Raw genomic sequence first — 20395 nt, 5'->3', positions numbered from 1 at the left:
GCACTTTCCCAACAGGAAGCATTTGCTGTCCTTTTCAGACCTCTTTCTATCCATTTATATATAGATGTATCTATATAGATATATATATATTTAAACATACGTATAAATTTTACACATATTTAAAATATATTTTATATATTTAAATATATATTTTTAATTTTATATATATTTTAATATTGAAAATATGTAATTTTATATATATATATAAATTTTTGTTGTATGTATGGCATTAAATTGTATATACTTGCCATGCAGTTGGCATCTTACTTAACAGTAAGTTTTGGCAGTCTTACAAGGTCAGGCCAATCCATAAAGGGCTGAGTCATTTTAAAAACTGCTCAATGATATCAGTACGGCCTGGGAATACCACACTCAATCTATCTGTCCTTGTGTTGATGACGTATGCCTTGGCTGGAGTTTTTCAGGCTGACAAATGTGTCTCAAAAAACATTCTGGCACAGGCCTCCTTGGGGACTTAAGTGGTTCTCTAGACTAAATACCAAGAAACGGAATTGCTGGATAAAAGAGTAGTCACTTATTACATGTTGATAGCTTCCCCAAAATGGGCAGGGCCCTTAACAGACTAGCAAAAGGATGTGGTGATAAAGGGCGTGATTCTTGGGTTCTGATCTTAGCTCTGCCACTTACTGGCTTAGCTTCTTTCTGCCTCAGTTTCTTCACCTGTAAAACTAAGATAATTGCAGTATCTACTTCATTTGATTGGTAGGAAAATTGAGTATGGATAAAGCTCTTCTGAATAGCATAGTAAGAACTATATAAGTGTTAGCTGCAGTCAGGAGATTTAGGGTTAACATCAACAAAATTACAAGAAAATCTTCATCTCAAATTGTGGGAGAACAGGTAAGAGGTATAAGAGAATTCTTTGAATATGTAAAGCTCTCGAGTAATGCCAAGTTTTATTTTGGCTAATCTGCCCCACACAGATAGCCGGTGGCATGGCTGCTGTCAGCAGGAAAGCTGCTGTCAATCGAAGGTGTCAGAGAAGAGCTCTTAGCCACACGCAGATAATGGGGAACCGGCTCTTCTGGAGCGGGCGTGAAAGCCAGCTGTCGGAGTGCTTGCTCACTGGGGACAGGAAGGATTAGTTCTGATTACCCAGCTTAATCCAATGGCAGTTGGGTTTCTGAATTTGCTATCTGAGTTACTATAGATTTGGGTATCCCATCCACCGCCAATTAATACCAGTCCTATATTAGTCAGGGAAAAGTATCCTCCCCATAGAAGAGTTCGGGAAGTTTCAAAGGGTGGGGAGGAGGGGGGCAGACCAGGTGGGGAGAGACAGCTAACATGTTTTCAGTGCCTTCTATATGTCAGTCCCCAGGCTGGGCACTACACAGGCATCATCATATTTAATCCTCACAGTGAAAATACCAGGTAGGTATTCTTTCCCGTTTCACAGGCAATGACTTGGAAGCTTACAGTAACTTTAAAGGGCTGATGTTACAAACCTAACTTCTCATTGCCTACAAGTGGCAGGGCTGGGACAAAAGTCCAGGAATGCTGGCTCTCAGCATTGTGTTCTTTCTTAGGTCTGATTTTAAGGCTGTATGTGAGAAATAGAAGCAAGAAAAAAAGCCCATGAAAAGATGCTCAACATCACTAGTCATTGCGAAAATGCAAATTAAACCACAACAAGATAGCATTTCACACCCACTAGAATGGCTATCATAAAATAGGCAGCCAAATGTGGGCAACGCTATGGGGAAAAAACAACCCTCAAACATGGCTGGTGGAAATGTAAGATAGCACATGTATTTTGGAAAATAGTTCGGCAGCTTCTTAAGAAGTTAAACATAAGTTTACCAAAAGACCCAGAAATTCCATTCCTAGGTATCTATCTACTCAAGAGAAATGAAAACATATCCACACATAGACTTGCACACAAATGTTCTCAGCAGCATTATTCATAATTATCAAAAATTGAAAATAACCTAAATGTCCATTGGAAACAACCTGAATGTCCAGCTAGTGAATCGACAGACAAAATGGTAGAGCCCTGCAATGGAACCCCATGAAACAGTAAAAAGAAACAAACTAGGATCCATGGCACAATGTGAGTGAACTTCAAAAACATTGTCATTATGTTCAGTGAAGGAAGCCAGACACAAGAGACCACAGCACATATTGCATGATTCCATTTCTAAGAAGTGCCCAAAAGAAACTATAGAAACCAGAAGTAGATTATTGGTTGCTGGAAATGGAGGCAGTAGCAAGAACACTAATTAACAATAAATGTGCATGAGGGATCTTTTGAGGGTGGTGAAAATGCTCTAAAAATGATCTACGCAATGGTTGTGCACCTTGATCAATTTACAAAAAACATCATGGAACACTTAGAAGGGATGAATTATATAGTATGCAAAATATGCCTCAATGAAGTTAGTTTTTAAAACAGAGGAAAGAGACAAACATTTAATAAGCACCTACTACCGTGTTTCCCCCAAAATAAGACCTAACCGGACCATCAGTTCTAATGCGTCTTTTGGAGCAAAAAATATAAGACCCGGTCTTATTTTAATATAAGACCAGGTATAATATATAATATAATATAATATAATATAATATAATATAATATAATATAATATAATATAATATAATATAATATACTGGGTCTTATATCAATTTTTGCTCCAAAAGACATATTAGAGCTAATGGTCCGGCTAGGTCTTATTTTCGGGGAAACACAGTATGTATATTGCAGCATTGCTTGTGACAGCAAAAGATTAGAAGTAACCTAAATGTCCATCAATTGGATTCTAGTTATAGTACATCTATACAATGAAACTTTTTTTTGGGGGGGTCGTAACCACAGTTTTTTAAATTAAAGTTTATTGGGGTGATAATTGTTAGTAAAGTTACATAGGTTTCAGGTGTACAATTCTGTAATACATCATCTATATATCACAATGTGTGCTCACCACCCAGAGTCAGTTCTCTTTCCATCACCATATATTTGATCCTTTTTACCCTCATCTACCACCGCACGTCCCTTACCCTCTGGTAACCACTAAACTATTGTTTGTGTCTATGAGTTTTTGTTTCTTCATTCGTTTGTCTTGTGCTTTTGTTGTTTTCAGTGTTATATCCCACGTATCAGTGAAATCATATGGTTCTCAACTTTTTCTGTCTGACTTATTTTGCTTAGTATTATAATCTCAAGATCCATCCATGTTGTCACAAATGGCACTATTTCATCTTTTCTTATGGCAGAATAGTATTCCATTCTGTATATATACCACAACTTCTTTATCCAGTCATCTATCGAAGGACACTGGTTGTTTCCATGTCTTGGCCACCGTAAACAAAGCTGCAATGAACATCGGAGCACATATATCTTTACGGATAAATGTTTTCAGATATTTGGGGTAGATACCCAGGAGAGGGATTGCTGGGTGATGTGGTAATTCTATTATTAATTTTTTTGAGGACCCTCCACACTGCTTTCCATAGCAGCTTCACCAATCTGCATTCCCACCAAGAGTGTATGAGGGTTCCTTTTTCCAGTGGAATTTTTTTTTTTTTACTTTTAATAGCAATGGGCATTAAAAAAGAATAAGGCAGTTTCTGTATGCACTGATATAGAATAATCTCCAAGATACAACATTGTTAGTGAAATAAGCAAAGGATAGAAGAGAGTATAGAGTAAGCTGTCACTTGTATGAACAGAAAATAAATATTCTAATATGATTATTCATATTCATAACGATTTTAAAACCACACTAGAAACTGGTAACCTGTTTGCTCCCAGGCCCAAGTGTCTTAGGAAAGCTGGGATGCTAAGCTGAGGACAGTGATTGTCTCTGCATATCCTTCGGGACATTTTTAATTTATAAACATTACCCAATAAACAAATGCAATTTAACTTTTAAATATTAATAGTAAGCAACTCCCTGTGCCCAGCAGTATGTCTGACACACAGATACTGGGAACTCTTAACACTGAGCTATAGCTACTACTCTGCTCTCGGGATTTTTGAACTTTTTCTTTTTAATGTGGAAAAGAACGTCTTGCATTGATATTCCTTTCCCCTGCTACTTAAAATCGGTAGCAGTTTCCAACTTTTTAAGGGAGGGTTAAAAAAATAGCTCAAGGTTAAATGAAACAGGGTGAGGGAATTTCGCACCTCCTCTGATTTTACAATTGAAAAATGCCCCCGAAACACAGGCAAGGTAAGGGACTTTTCCAAGGTCACACAGCTGGTTAGTAGCAGAGTCCATGATTCTTTTTTTTTTTCTTTTATTTTCCTTTTTTTTTTTCAGTATCCATGATTCTTGATTCTGATTTTCAACTTATTGTGTTGACAGGACACATTCCTCTGCCTATTTCATCCTTGTTCTCTCTCAGGGTAAAGACGGGCAAGAGAGGAGAGACCATGACGCTATCAACCTACAGAGCATGACAGTGTTGTTAATGAGCCCAACTTCTGTGAATTAATTGGTGAAATCACTGTGTATGAGGTTGGACGTAGTGGGCTGATAGCTGTGTCCAATCTAGGTCTGTGTCGTCAGGGTCGTCACCAACCCTGTCTTGGGTCCCCCTCCTCTCTCCTCCACATTCTCCCAGGCTCTCTGTGTTTTCATACTCCCTTCCCCTGGTGACAAAACTGGAAGCCAAATCTTTGGACAATGTTTATTTTGAATTGCACCAAGAGGTGTGGAGTTTCCCTGTGGAATTTCAGGCATCAGCCAGTTTAGGGGAGGACCTGGGAAAAGTTCTGTCCCACTCCCTGCCCTGTAGGGGCAGACTAAGCCCACCGCTGGTGTAAGAACTGAGCCTGGATTCATTACGCTCAGCAAACCACCTCTCCGTAAGCCTGCTTAAAGAAAGTCAGCTATGGGGGACCAGGGAGATAGTTCTGTGAGAGTTATCAGTCTGACCACCTTCTACCATCATCCTCCAACCCAGCCAGTCAGAGGGTCTCAGGCTAGAATTTTTACTTTTGCCTCCACTTGCCCTGTTTTCTGAATAATTTTTTTTTATCGTTCTTTAATCTTTTTTTTAGTAAAGTGTGCTTTAGAGATAAGCAGCACCACACCCAATAATAAGCATCTGGGGGGTGCGGGGGATTGGACCATGCAAAGATAGGACTGTTCTGTGGGAGAATATTTTAACTTGCCTGGGCAGGAGTTTAAAGCAAGCCCATCCTAACTCTTTAAAGTATGAAGTTACCCATGGCTAACCTTATGACTCAGGAAAGAAATGGTATGAATTTAGAGGCCTTTCTCCAAAATATCCCAAAACTCCTGAAGTGACCATTTTGCATGTCCTCCTAACGCCATTCCACACCTCTCCTGTGGTTCAACAACCCTAGTGCTGGGTGGACTAGACCTTACCCTTCCTGCTTTGTGGGAGCTGATTGGTCTAAAGGATCAAGTGCTCTGCGATGACTGGTTTATTAACCCAAACCTAAGCCAATCAGCACATGGTTCTCTCCAGACAGTAGATCAAGGGTGATCCAATCAGTGCAAAGCTTATATCTTTCACCCTAAACGCAAAAAAGATAGCATGTGGACCCCAGGGGAGGCTGCTAACCATTTGAGACTGTGAGAAAGCCAGCCTGAAGTTGAAACCAAAGCACCGAGAAGAGTAGAGTCTCTAGAAATGAAAAGAACTAGAGCCAGGAGTCCTGACCAAACTCCTGGACTTTTCAGTTGTGGGAGCAATAAATTGCTGCTACTGTTTACACTAGTTTGAGCTGATTTTTTATTGTTACTTCTAGAAAGCATACTACAGCATTCATACCTTCTCCTCCCTGGCCCATGGTGCCTGAAAGTCCTACCATTGGCCCTCCATTCCAGATCTCTATGTCGGACATGCCTTCACCAAGCTATAGACAGAAATAAAGGATTTAAGATTAGATGGCTTCATCAAAGACTTGCTTCTCCAAGAAAGTTCTGGGGACAACTGTAGCAAGCTTAACCTAACCAAATGAATTTCTGATTTCGATTCACATCCTGTCTCTTTCTGCCCTCCATGTTTTGTTTTGTTGTTGTTTCCTTTATAGAGAAAGACCAACTTCCATCTCTATGTGTTCAAATCCCACCAGTTTTCAAACCCCAGCTCAAGTGCAAGTTTGTCCTTCTCACCTCCCCTGATAGCCTCAGCTGGAAAAACAGCCCCCTCCCAAATGACTGACTGTGTACCTCAGTGTGCCCTCCCCACACTCAGTATTCCCCACAGACATGCTCTGCTGTAAGCTGTTTGCCCGCAGGACACCGGATGAGTTTATCTTTTGTCCTCTCCACAGATCTAGCATATTGTGGCTGGGCCTTCTGCATCTTTGAGAAGTAGGCAAGTTTAGTGATTGGAAAGAACAAGCACAATCGGTTTTCTTCAGGAATTACAGGCCAAAGAAATGGTTAAAGCAGTGGTTCTCAGGAGTGTGGTCCCTGGACCACAGAATCAGCATCACCTGGGAACTTGTCAGAAATGCAAATTCTTGGGACTTGCAGAATCAGAAACTCTGTGGGAGGGTGGGACCCAGTCACCTGTGTTTTAACAAGCTCTCTAGATTCTGTTGCACTTCACAGTGTGAGAACCACTGGACTAGAGGAAGGTCTTAAACTACCGACTGAGGAGGGAATGCATCTGGTTTTCTAAGAGCAGGAATGAAGACCAAGTGAAGATCAAGGTGAGTTGTGTGACCCTGGACGTGCTGGTAGCAGCCACGAAGGAGACGGCTTTGGGAGAGGTAGGGTGCTATGTACTCAGAAGGGAATTATTCACCACTGTTGTCTCCTCAACCTGTGTCTGTCTTTTTGATCTCATGTCCAAAGTCTCCAGGTCATTTGGGGCCATCCCAGGTGGGTGTGCATTGGCCAAAACGTCAATGAGGGCTCCAAACATTTTTAAATGTTCTTTTCTGTCATGTAAGTCACGCATATATTCTTTCAATGTTTCCAACCCTAAGATGACATGATCACTTTCTCCCGTGTCTTTACAGTTCTGAATTTCCAGGTTACCTTTTTTGGCAGAATTAAACCCAGAATAACAGGATTCCTTATGAACCCATCATTAACTCAAGCAAAGAATTTATCAAGATGCTCTAACGTGCCTGGGCAAAAGCTGTGGGGCATCTCGGTAAAGACAACAAGGGCAATCAATAATCAAGACGCTCATCAGATTCTTCAGAGCTGTCGCATGAGGCGAGCTTGGGATTCTTGTCTGCTCCATCCCTCTGTGGCTGACTCGCCCTCACCCCAGAGCAAGGGAGCACAATGGCCTCGAACTTCCAGCCACCACTCCTGAGATGACACTCAGCTACTGTCTCTGCTCAGCAACCCAATGGCTAGTCCACTTCAGAGCATTCTCACTCCACTCAGTGCCTGTGTCTACACAGAAAGGGAATCCATGCAAAGCTCAACTCTAATCTTTGAGGAAAGGCAGGGCTTGTGCCTTAGTTTTCATAGTAATCACAGACATCATCTTGTATGCAGAAATTCACCTTTACCTTCCATTCCTATGTATTCACGAAAACTCATATTTAAATATAGTACTGATAGTACTATATAAATATAGTAGTACGTATTTAAATATGTACTACTAGAAATACTAAAAAGCATTACCAAGCGATGTTAATAAATCTCTACCTCTCTTTTTGCATAATAAATACATCATGAACCACTTTCAGACAAAAATAGTTTTTCTTATGTATTGTAGATGCATTCTAAAATATATTATTTAAAATTTTTTTCCTCTCAAGCATATTGTTTTCAAGTACAGTATTTTCCTCAAAAAAAATCTAATTCTCTATGTTATTTTTGTTTAATCATTGCACTGATGTCAAAAATGTGTACTTTCTATTACTTTATAGTTTATATTATGAAAGCATTCTGAAATTTTAGGTGGGGAGAGAAGAGAAAGAGAGATATATTTTTACTTAGCCATAGCCAAGGCGAAGAACTAGCCTACTGGAGAAGCTATGATGTGACGGATACTTTAGGGGTGTTTACTCATTGAATCCCCCATGAACCCTGATAAAGTTGATGTTATCTTTCTTTTACAGATGAGAAATTGTGCTGGAGTCACTGCTTCTCCCCATTTCCACCCAGAGTAGGACATTCGATGGCATCCTCCTTGCATAGGCTGATATCTACATGTAAGTGCACTCTCAAAAATGAATTAAATGGGGGTTGGGCAGATCTTTGCAGGTGATGAAAATAGGAACTTGATTATACCTAAAAATCTTCCCCAAACTGTGATTGGATGTTTTGCAAAAATGTCAAAAAGGCAATGTAATTTGAGAGCTGAAATACCGGGGGTACCAAAAAAAAAAGGTATACAAGTAGATATTTTGGTCAACGTTGCTCAAGCAGTAGTTCACTGTAATCAGAAGTGTCTGGATGCTGATGGTAACCACTTTGAGCACCTCTTGTAATTGCAGAAGTCAAACTTGACTTGTATTCATCTTTTGTTGTCGGTATAGATTGAGTATTACAGTTTTAATAGTTTTCCCTTCTTAAAATGTATATACATTTTTTGGCACCCTCTGTACAACTAGTTTGTTTTAAATCCAGATCTCCAAGGTCTGAACATGTTTTTTAACCGTTAGTGCCTTTGAATACAGGATTTGTCAATTTGTTGATTCAGAAGCTAGCCTACAACATTCTGGGTTTCAGTTCAGAAGCCTCATAGCAAAGAATCTCATTCAATTTGCCCTTAGTTGGTACACTATTATAAAACATCTCCTGGTGAATCAATCTTCAAAAATGAAGGCAATCCTAACTTAAGGAAAAGGTTGTGGAAAGGAAATAATTACAGCAGAAGCAGCTTTAAATGCTGTTCTTGCTTTTATCTATTTTTAAATGATTGCCAGATGTCTGTAACTGATACCCTTAATAAGTGGTTTTAAAGTTTGGATGTGTTCATCAAAATGTAACGTGACAGTGGTGCCATTTTATTAATGGAGTTCTTGAGGTAGACTTTTTGCCTTACATTTTTTAAAAATCTGTGTAACAACTAGAGTACAACATTGTGCCTCTATAGTTAACAATACTGTATTGTACACTTAAAAATTTTATTATGAGGATATATCTCATGTTAAGTGTTCTTACCACAATTTTTAAAAAAAGGACAGAAGATCTATTTTAATGACTTGATGAGTGTTTGCAGCAGCCATTTTGAAATGCCTGATAGCTTTTTAGCAACTTGCATTCCTGTTGTCAGACAAGATACTGCTGTGTCCACTCAGAAATAAGGGTTTTCAATCATCCAGATAATCCAAGTAAAAGGAATAACTTTTGACTAAAATACAACACTATTTCAGACAAAAGTATCTGAGGCCTGAGTTATCTGAATAGTTACCTCAAGTTTTCAAGTGACTTTCCAAAGCCTGTACAAATCACTCCTTTGATTCATCCTATATGTTTGTTTTTTTCTCATTGTTGAGATAGTCATGATGCGAAAGAATCTTTTACAATTATTGTCAAGTCAAAATCAGCAGGCATAAAAGAAAAAATTTTTCCAAGAGAGTCAAAATGCACCTAAACAGAAAATGAGAATTTGGCCACTTTAAAACCCTACATACCCAAATGTACCATATAGCCCCTCCTTTCCTTCTGCTCAGCTTCATAAGAAAACAACCTGCTTTGCTCCCTACTGTAGAAAATGTAAACAACTACATATTTAAAGCACAGCTATTCCTTATTTAGAAACCAAAGTCTAAATACTTACTTTTCGGTACTTTTTGTCCCAGAGACGTGCTAGGAGAGCTGGCTCGGCTGTGGGCTCCCCAGGCTGTGTGAGAAGCATAGACTGGGTGCCCCTGCTCCTGGGGCTGGGGATTCAGAGAAGCTACAGGGCTCAGGGTCTTTTCCACGAAGGGATCAGAACACAGTTGGGTCTGTTTCCAGAAAAGCTTCCTATCTTCCTAAGAGGGAAAATTCCGTGCCCAGGGAAGTTCTGGAAGAAGAGCATTTTTCCCTGCCCTTGGATGAACTAGGTCATTGCTGAAGCTGGAGAATATTTTTTAGCATCACTGTGATGAAACTTGAGGGCTGTTCCTGCAGTAGGTGCGACACTTGTTGACGCTGGCACAGGGGCCTGGTGAAATGCAGCCCCAGTGAGCTGATGAAACCCAGACAAGCTGTCACTGATGTCTCGGGAGACCAAGCAGCATTTCGCAAAGTCCCTGCAGGACCTCAGGTTTAGTTGCTCGCCTCTAGAAAAGTCTTGCTGCCTGGTAAGGTGATTAAGGCTGGGGTAACACCAACAGTTCTTCTACCAAGGGTATCAGCATCTGAAGCACGCATAGGAAACCCGTGGAGGGCGTGGAGGGGAGGCGAAAAGAATCACACGTATGTTGTTTGTTTAGAACTGGTATTACAGAGTCGTTCTCTGAAGTTCTCTGAGAAAAGCAGAAGCCACAGCAAGGCAGGATCCACCCTCCTCCCCACTCCTCCTCCCAATCATTCTGTTCTCTCCCTCCCCACACACATGCTCTCTCTCGCTATGGTGACTACAGTAATAAGAAGAGAATAGAAAGAGAAGAAACCTACAGAAGTAATACCATGGACCCCTGTGCCTTCAGACTCTCAGGAATTGTTCCTGATGACAAAGTAGATTTTGTATTGTGGGCATTTCTTTTCTTGAATTTTGTTTAAGTTATCATTCTGTAATGACTTTGCCTCTCTACGAAAGTATTTTAATGTACCACACCTGGAAACTGACAGCTTAGAAAGAAACTTCTTATGAAACTGACGGAGGAGGCTAAATTTAGCAGCCCTGAGTGGGTGACATTGAAAGGGACATAACGAAATAGTCCCTCTGTCCTGAGCACTACAGCCCTCAAAAGCACGTTGTTTTTACACAACACAGTGGGTGCATCGCAAGACCTTCCTTGATGGAATGAAAATTTTCACAAGACAAAAAAAAAAAATCATCTAAACTTATTTAATATCAAGAAGTGTGTGGCTGGTGTGTGCTTTTTTTCAGTTTTATCTTCATCTGAGAAGAAAGATACTGAAAGTTGAGAGACTCTAAAAGAATGATGGTCTCTTTGGGAACACAGCCGTGAAATGCAACAGAATGCAGAAATTACCAAACCTTGGTGACCGTGGGTATCAGTTGGTGTTATTATAGCTGGATCCTTTTCAGAGGGTCTTTCCAGATAAGAGGTGCTAACTTGAAGATGAGAGTGAAGAGAGGAAGAAGGTGACGTGATAAAAAATAAACAAACGGTATCGCACAGCAGCAGGATAGGGCAAAGCCAAAAGGAAACCAACATCCCCAATGCAGAAAGTAAATGAAATGTGGTCTTGAAAGACGTGTTGCCTGGGAGTTCCTAAATGGAAAAGTTGACATTCATTATGGAACTTAATTTCATTCCTCGCAAACAATTTGAAAGATGAACTCCCTCAGCTCCTAGCATTCGTCTCCTAGTAAAATAAAGTTAAGGAGCAGAGGACTGTATATACACGTGAAGAAACCTCTTAAGAAAATCACAGCTGCTAAAATTAGCAGCTCTGAGTGGGTGACTTTGAAAGGGACGTAACTGTAAATATTCACTCTGTCCTGAGCACTACAGCCCTCAAAGCACATTGTTTTTACACAGCACAGTGCATGCATCCACTAGACCTTCCTTAATGGAATGAAAATTTTCACAAGACAAAAAAATCATCTAAACTTATTAAAAATCAAGAAGTGTGTGGTTGGTGTTCTGTAGATATGGATTTCCCTGTATTTCTCATTAGCCTGCAGCCATAGAACTTTTGTTTTAATCTTAGGTTTGGGGAAGTAAGCCTGAGAGAAAATCAGAAACAGAGATCTTTGGATTTAACTCAATTAGAACAGGACACTGTTCTGAATTTTCCTTGATTATTCAAAGGGGAGGATAGAAGGAGGTAGAAGAAGGGAAGTTGGAGAGAAAAAGGAGGGCATATATTTGGGTCCCTCTAATAGCACTAAAAAATATAAGAGTTTGTGATTAAAAGTAAAGACCCAAAAAATGTTTAGGTTTTTCCCAGTCAGTAGTATGAAATATAAGAAAATAGGTTTAAGCAATCTCTTTTTCTGACACTATGGGAGAAGCAAAAACAAAAAGAAAGAAACTTCATGGTGAAGAGACTTTCCTCTAAGACGCAGAATTGAAAATGTATGTTTGTATCAGATGTTTTGTGATCGCTTCTCGGAAAGGCCTTCTGGGCTTTGTTGTTCTCTTGAATGAATGGGTACCACTCAATTCACAGGCCACTCTAGGCTTACAGAGGACTGGCTTCCAGTCAGTTCCCCACTAATCTGAATATTTAAAGAAAATTCATTAGGTTCTTAAGCTGCGCTTTGGTCCCATAACTTGGGCTTGGATGGGTACGTGAGGGGTTTATCCGTTCATTTTATACCTCCTGGCACAGAAGGTCCTCGAACATTCTTCTCTAATGGTACGAGTGATGAATGCCCGTTCCCGGGTAGAGCACATTCTTGGCTGCAGCTTCGTACCAATCACATGTCAGGTCAGATCAGATTTTCTGCCAGGGTCCTTGGGCCAAGCTGGAACCAAGCAGGTCACTCCTGCTGCAGGGAACAGTCAACGTTGGGGGGTTCCCCCCAAGACTGAGAGCATAACTCGCTCTCCCTCTCAACAATCCACCTTCATCCAGGTTCTTGTATTTTTTGCACTCTGTGTGGTGCTTCACTCTGTGGATGTGATCTGAACCAGGCATTTGCAACCTTCATTCAGTTCCCTGTATTTTAAAAGGCTGGCAGTCACTCAAGTAGGTCAACTCAAAAGGCAATTTTCCCCTCTTTCGCACAGTTGCGAGAGAAATATCAATGTGACTAAGGCTCTGTTCTTTTATGGTATTTTTCATCCCAGGTAACACATGTCTATAAATTTCTTCATGAGAACATGACATTTTTAAATATTTGCAAAATAATCATTTAAAAAATACAATTGTATCAGAATTCACATATCTGAGAGGGAACTTTTCCAAACATATGAACATCGTTTGGAATTTGAATTTCATTTCCCCCCAGAGTATCAAACACAGAAGTATTTAATCCCTCAGGTTACTGAAGTGCTGTATTTCAGCTACTTAAAACTACAAGTATAAAAACCAGGTTAAAACTCAAGTTAACTACATAGGACAGTCTAAGTACCTGGAAAAAGAATCCAAACTTTCATGTGGTAAAATTCTGGCACAGTTTATTCCAGTACCTCAGTTTCATTTTAAAAACAGCCACAAAAAAGTATTACTAATCTCAGAACAGAACAGAAGCAAAATTCCAATTTTCACAAATGTGTATGTTGAGCCTTACACCCAATTTCACAACTATAAGTCAAATTAACTATTTGAACAATGTATGGAAATTTACATTTTTAAAAATATTTGCATATGTTATGTATAATCAGTATTTTATAAAAGTTTCCTTTTTAAGGATTTTCTTCTGATTATAAAAGCAATGCATACTTATTACTGAAAATTTCATACTAATTACTGAAAGTGTTTAATATTTTTATTTCAAATCTCCCACCATCCACAGATAGCCACTATTTTGGTGTATTTCCTTTTCCTTCTATTTCCCCTTTGTGCATGTTCATACATAACAGTTTTCTTTTCTGTCCTTTTTTTTCCCACTTAACAATTATAATAGAATTCTTGAGGAAATCCAACATACTATTCTATCACTGGAACGTGTTATACTTTATGTAGCCAGGGTTATAATAGATATTTAGATTGCTTATATATTTTATTTTTATAAATAATGATGTGAAACATTCTTGCAAATAAATCTCTGGGCACATGGATCTTATCTAAGGACAGGATGTTCAAACTGACATTAGTGAGTCAAAGGTTATGAATATTTTAAGGTCTTGAAATACATTGCCAAACAAAACTCTAGCAGTTGCACTGCCTAATGTTTCCACCAGCAGGTAAGAGCCCGCCCACCTCACTGAGAGAGTATCTTGGCACCAAACGCTATCATTGAAAATGTTTTTGCCAACCTGACAAGCAAAATTGGTATTTTAATGTACATCTCTTAGATTATTAGTGCTATTAAATATTATTTTATAAGTTCATTGGCCCTTTTTTTAATGAATTGTCTTTTCAATTTTTTTGATCAACTTTGTTATTTGAGTGTTTTCCTTTTGCACATGTAAAAGCACTTCATATATAATTTGCTGCAAACAGGTTCAGTCTTCCAGTTTGTGGTTTGCCCTTTTATTTGTGAAGTCTTAAAATACAGAAGTTACACATTTTTATTTAATGAAAACTCTCTCAGTGGAAGGGGGTTTGTTTAATAGGTACAGAGTTTCAGTTTTGCAAGATGAAAACATTCTGGAAATCTGTTCACAACAATGTATACATATAACACTACTAAACTACACAGTTAAGAAGAGTTAACCTGGCATATTTTATGTTATTTTTTTACCAAAAATTTTTTGAAACTATCTTTTTCTTTTGTTTTTGTTTCCTTTGTGTATAAAACCCTCGTCCCTCCGTGTACTTATCCACTACTCCATGTTACTACAAGGCAGAGCGGAGACTAAAGTTGGGTTTAAATCAAGCTCTTTTCTCTCTTTTTCATGTCACTTGGTCTGTGCAAACATGCTTGATCAGTTTATGCCTCTTTCCTTCTGAGAACCCAGATATCTAAGGTTCTCAGTTTCCTTGCTGCTTTAGGGGCTTCCACTCTTTGCAATTAAGAGATTGATACAGGTATAACGGTTAGTATTTTGGTTTGAAGACTCTAGACTTTTTCCCCCATTAAAAATAGAATGAAAGACTTAGGACTTTCAGCTATGAGTGAATGAGGAAGCTAGAAAGTCTTCTCCCCCCAAAACAACTATAAAGATGGACAATATAGACAAACAGCCATTTTAATGTTCTGGAAATAAAGCAAAGGCATGCGACAATTTGAGAAGCATTTATGGTTTAAAAACCTCTCAGCGGCAGATACTAACAATGAGTTTCTATGGCATTCTTGCCTACAGCTGCTCCCATTCCCCTATGCAGCTCCAACGTCACAGAGGTTCTGCCAGGCAGGGTGTGAGTACTGGCATTTGGAGCAGTGGACAACACCTCTGGCCAGCAGTGTTATCAGTGAAGTAACTCTTGGCAGCAAATTGAGTAGAAATGGCCAGCTTCTGGCCTGAGGATGGGATTGGGGTTGGAGCAAGGATCTGCCTGGCTGAGGCTGTACTCATTACAGGTAGCAGTACAGACCAGGGAGGATTCACCTGTCCATCCACACATTCCCAGCATGCAGAGGAGACACGAAAGGGCCCAGCAGTAAGTAAATATCCAGGCAGACTCAAAAATGGCCATAACTTGAATGCATCCCGCTACCCACACAGAGGTTTACTGGCAGAGGATGGAAGTTTTACTGGCTCAAGGCATTTGAACACAACTTCTGTCCAATCATTAATGGAACACTAGGCTATGAAGACACAGGGCTGACCCCTAGAAAGCCAAGCTTTAAAAAATTTTAAAGAAAACTGAGCAGAAATACCTGTGTCCACATACTTTGGGGGAGACATACTTCACAGATCTACTTCAAGCAAGTTACTAAACTGAAAAACAAACAGCAACAACAACCTGGAGAGGGGGATGCCTGGAATTCAGAGTTACCACAATATGTTATCTAAAATGTCAAGTTTTCAATGAAAAATTATGAGACACGTAAATAAAAAGGACAGTGTACTCTTATGCTGAAAAAAGCAGTCAATAGAAACGGTCTGAGTGTCCCCAGTATTACCCTGATATCAAAGCCAGAGAAACACGACACAAGAAAGTAAAACTAAAGATCAATATATTTTGTGAACGTAAATCCAAAAATCCTTAACAAATTGCCAAACTGAAATCATCAATATATGAAAAGGATTACACATCATGACCAAATGGATAAACCCATTATTAGGATGCTTTATCATCTGATGGTTTAACATCTGAAAGTTGAGTCATGTAATAAATACACTATTAACAGAATAAAAGACAAAACCACATGGTTACCTCGATAAAGGCAGAAGCAACATTTGACAAAATACAGAATTCGTTCATGATAGAAACTCTCAACAAACTAGGAATAGAAGGGAATTTCCTCAACCTGATAAAGAGCATCTATGAAACAAAAAACCCACAGTGATTATTCTACTTAATGGTGAAAGGCTGAACTATTTTTTCCTTAATATTAGGGGAAAAGAAAGAACACTGACTCTTGTCAAGAGTACAGGAGGTTCTAGGCAGAGCAATAACGAAAAAAAGCATCGAAGCATCCAGATGGGAAAGGAAGACGTAAAACTGTCTTCATTCGTAGATGACAGATCCCATATGTAGTAAATCCCAAGGAATCAACAAACCACGGCAACTAATTTAAAAAGATTAGCAAGGTCACAAGATATAAATCAATATACAAAAATCAATTGTATTTCTATATACTAACAACTCTTTGAAAATGAAATTAAGAGAACAATTCCATTCACAATTGCATCGATAAGAATACTTAGAAACAAATTTAAAAGAAAACTGGTATACTGAAAATGTCGAAAAGAGAAATTAAAGATGATTAAATAAATCGAGAGACATTCCATGTTTATGGGTTGGAAGACTCAACATTGTCAAGGTGGTAATTCTTCTCAAATTGATCTATATCTTCAACACAACCCCCATGAGAATCTCAGCAGAGTTTTTGTAAAAATTAATAAGCTGATCCTAACGGTTACATGAACATGCAATTGAATTAGAAGAGCCAAAACAATTTTTAAAAAGAACAACACAATTGAAAGACTTATACTACCTGATTTTTTAACTTAATAAAAAGCCACAGTATTCAAGACAGTGAGATTTGGCACACGGTTATATGCTGCGAGTCTATATAGATGTATAAGAATTGAGAATCCAGAAGAAAACCCGTACATTTATGTCAATTTTTTATTGAGCTATGTCAATTAATTTTTTGACAAAGTTACCCAGATAATTCAACAAAGGAAAGGATTGTCTTTTCCATTAATTAACAATTTTATTTGGTTATACGTGCGCAAAAAAAAACTGTAATTTGACACCTCACACCGTACACAAAAATTAACTCAAAATTGATGAGAGACCTAAACTGTAAGTGATACAATGAAAAACTTCTAGAGGAAAACATAGGAAAAAATATGATTTCAAGTATTTTGGATGTATAACCAGATGTGGGATTGCTAGATCACATGATAGTTTTATTTTAAATTTATTGAAGAACCTGCATACTGTTTTCCATAGTGGCTGTACCATTTTACATTCCCACCAACAGTGTACAAGGATTCCAATTTCTTTACAACTTTACCAACACTTGTTATCTTTTGTTTTATTGATAATAGCAACCCTAACAGGTGTGACGTGATATCTCACGATGGTTTTGATTTGCATTTCCCCAATGATTAGTAATGTTGAGCATCTTTTCATGTACCTGTTGGCCATTTGTGTATCTTCTTTGGAGAAATAAGGACTCTTTAAGTCCTTTGCCTGTTTTTTAATCAGCTTATTTGTTTTTTTTGCTATTGAGTTTTAGGAGTTCCTTATGTAGTTTGGAAGTTAACCTCTTGTCATGTATATGGTTTGCAAATATTCCCTCCATTCAGTAGGTTGCCCTTTCACTCTTGTTTGCTTTGCTGTACAGAGCTTTCTTTCAGTTTCATGTAGTCTCCCTTGTGTAGTTTTTTCTTTGTTGCCTGTGCTTTTGGTGTCATATCCAAGAAATTATTGCCAAGATCAATGTCAAGAAGCTTTTCCCCTGTGTCTTCTTCTAGGAGCTTTATGGTTTCAGAACTTATGTTCAAATTTAATCCATTTGGGGTTACTTTTTGTGTATTGTGAAAGAGAAGAGTTTGCTAAGCACGTGGATGTCATTCTTTTGCACGTGGATATCTAGTTTCCCTAACACTAGTTATCGAAGAGATTATCCTTTCTCCATTGTGTTCTTGGTCTCCTTGTCAAAGATTAATTGACCATATATGCATGGGTTTCTTTCTGAGCTCTCTATTCTGTTCCATGGGGCTTTTTATTCTGTTCTAGGTGTCTGTTTTTATGCCAGTACCATACTGTTTTTATTAGTATAGCTTTGTAATATAGTTTGAAACCAGGAAGGTGATGCCTCCAGCTTTGTACTTCTTTCTCAAGATTGCCTTGGCTCATTGCATCTTTTATGGTCCCATATGAATTTTAAGATTGTTTTATCTGTTTCTGTAAAAAAAATGCCATTGGGGTTTTGGTCGACATCGCATTGAATTTGTAGTCTGCTTTGGGTAGTATGGACGTTTTCAACAATATTAATTGTAATCCCTGAACACAGGATGTCTTCCCATTTGTTTTGGCTTTAATTTATGTCAGTAGTGTTTTATAGTTTTCAGCATACAAGTCTTTCACCTCCTTGGTTAAGTTTATTCCTAAGTATTTTATTCTCTTTGGTGCTATTGTAAGTGAGATTGTTTTCTTGGTTTCTTTTTTGGATAATTCATTGTTGGTGTATAGGAACTCAACTGATCTTTGTATGTTGATTTTGTATCCTGCAACTTCACAAAATTTGTTAGTTCTAACAGGTTGTGTGTGTGTGTGTGTGTGTGTGTGTATAGTCTTTAGGGCTTTCTACATATAAGATCATGTCATCTGCAAACAGATAATTTTACTTCTTCCCTTCCAATTTGGATGCCTTTTATCTGATCTTTATTCCTGAGTCACGTTAAAAAGCATGGAACCTACTAGGTAAACTGGTGACTTTGAATGATTACTTCGGATTTTAATTCCCATGTGACCTGGGGAATAAATCCTCCCGAACATGATATTCCTCGTGACAGATACCCAGAGAGCCAGGAGTCTAAGACAGAATTATCACCAGCCACCTCGTGTGACACTTGCTCCTTTGACAGTGTTATTATGCTGGTCTCTTATGCAACAAGACAGCATGAGCCCGTCCTCAGACAGCTGTGAAGGTGGCAAGGGGCTCTGCAAAGGTCAGGAAAGAGCTCCTGAACTTTTTCACCATCTGCTGCCTGCTGGTCAGGTAGCCTTGAAGACTTTAACACCCAAGATTCTGCATTAATAACATTAATTTTAAAAGCATAGTAAAGGTTACCTGATCTTAAATCAGGGTTTTTGGCAAAATGTTATGTTTCTTGTTCCTACCATTTACTTTTATAGTTTCATCATCAATTAATTAAAAGACCAATCTATTCTACCTAACTGATAAATTAGCAGGATAAGTGTAAGTACCTTGCCTGGAGCTAACCTTCACAAAGGAGTTCCCTCTAACGCTCAGCTTTCTGAAGCAGTCTACCCCCGGCTTCCCTCCTTTGTTGAACTCCAAATTCCTGGCTAAACTCTAAGCTGTTAGATCCCTCTCTTAGTGTAAAAGATTCATGTGGCTGGGTTCTGGGCTCAATTGTGCCAGCCCAGCAAACTCCTGTCTTTGCTGCCCCCATGAGAGGGCTTGTGACTACGTTCTTAGAATATGGCCCTTCTTTTTCTTTATAGTTCACACCCCTGTTTCTCATGAGTCATCCAAACCTGTCTTCCTGAGGACAAAAGCAGAACTTCATTTTCGGATGGAAAACTACTGTCCCAACCTGCAAATGTGGCTACATGTGATAGTAATAATATACCAACCAGTTAACATTTGTGTGCGTTACACAAACACTTCTCCATATTCATTTACTTTATGCGTGTTAATTCCTGAGTCCATTTTTTTCTGTCCCACTCCCCCCACCCCCACCCCATAGCGATGGGACCACAGCGATAGCCTGCCAATCTGCCTCTTTCTGTGTCTGTCACCATCATTACCACTTCCTAGCACCACAGCCACCACCAACAGAGGCTGCCAGCAGAAGTGAGCAGACTAATCTTCTAGAAACACTGTTCTTTTGTGTTGTTGTTTTTTTAAGATTTTATTGGAGAATATTGGGGAATAATGTGTTTCTCCAGGACCCATCAGCTCCAAGTCGTTGTCCTTCAGTCTAGGTGTGGAGGGCACAGCTCAGCTCCAAGTCCAGTCGCCGTTTTCAATCTTTAGTTACAGGGGGCACAACCCACCATCCCATGTGGAATTGAACTGGCAACCTTGTTGTTGAGAGCTCGCGCTCAACTGAGCCATCCAGCCGCCCCTCTTCTAGAAATAGTGTTGTTTTTCATATCTCCCTTGCTTATAAATCTTCTGTGATTCTCCATCATTAATGGAATAAAACTAAAATATGTCAGCCTGACATTCCTGTGATGAAAGACAACCCAGAAGTAAATTCTGAGGGAAACGTAAGTCTTGTTTTTGGGTCACTCTGCTTTTCTGTAGGGAGGGTGCAGGCCTTGTAGTCAAACCTTCATCCTGTCCAGGTCCCTCCCCTTATCAATTTCAGCCGTACCCTCATCTCAGTCGATTAATGATGTGTATAGACCAGAGTTAAATCTATGACAAA

At 39.0% G+C, this 20395-nt stretch overlaps 2 protein-coding genes across 6 annotated transcripts in view; one reads left to right on the top strand and one right to left on the bottom strand.

The window, feature by feature from the left end:
- Nucleotides 1-10896, bottom strand: part of ALPK2 (alpha kinase 2) — a 115891-nt gene extending 104995 nt beyond the window's left edge. The window contains exons 1-2 of one of the 5 annotated variants that reach the window (XM_074339896.1): nt 9694-10892; nt 5764-5848 (exon numbers count right to left, since the gene is read on the bottom strand). The gene's annotated coding sequence lies outside the window, so the exon portion shown is untranslated. Of the gene's footprint in view, nt 1-5763; nt 5849-9693 lie in introns of all 5 variants that reach the window. The other 4 variants (XR_012498732.1, XM_074339898.1, XM_074339897.1 and 1 more) reach the window with 4 other exon arrangements.
- Nucleotides 1-20395, top strand: part of MALT1 (MALT1 paracaspase) — a 121322-nt gene that overhangs the window by 30768 nt on the left and 70159 nt on the right. Inside the window, exons 4-5 of the mRNA XM_074339900.1 lie at nt 6552-6652; nt 8027-8119. The gene's annotated coding sequence lies outside the window, so the exon portion shown is untranslated. The remainder of the gene's footprint in view (nt 1-6551; nt 6653-8026; nt 8120-20395) is intronic.

Source organism: Rhinolophus sinicus, linkage group LG09 (assembly GCF_036562045.2).
Source record: "Rhinolophus sinicus isolate RSC01 linkage group LG09, ASM3656204v1, whole genome shotgun sequence".
In the NCBI taxonomy this organism is placed as follows: Eukaryota; Metazoa; Chordata; class Mammalia; order Chiroptera; family Rhinolophidae; genus Rhinolophus; species Rhinolophus sinicus.
This window is presented reverse-complemented; position numbering and strand designations above follow the sequence as displayed.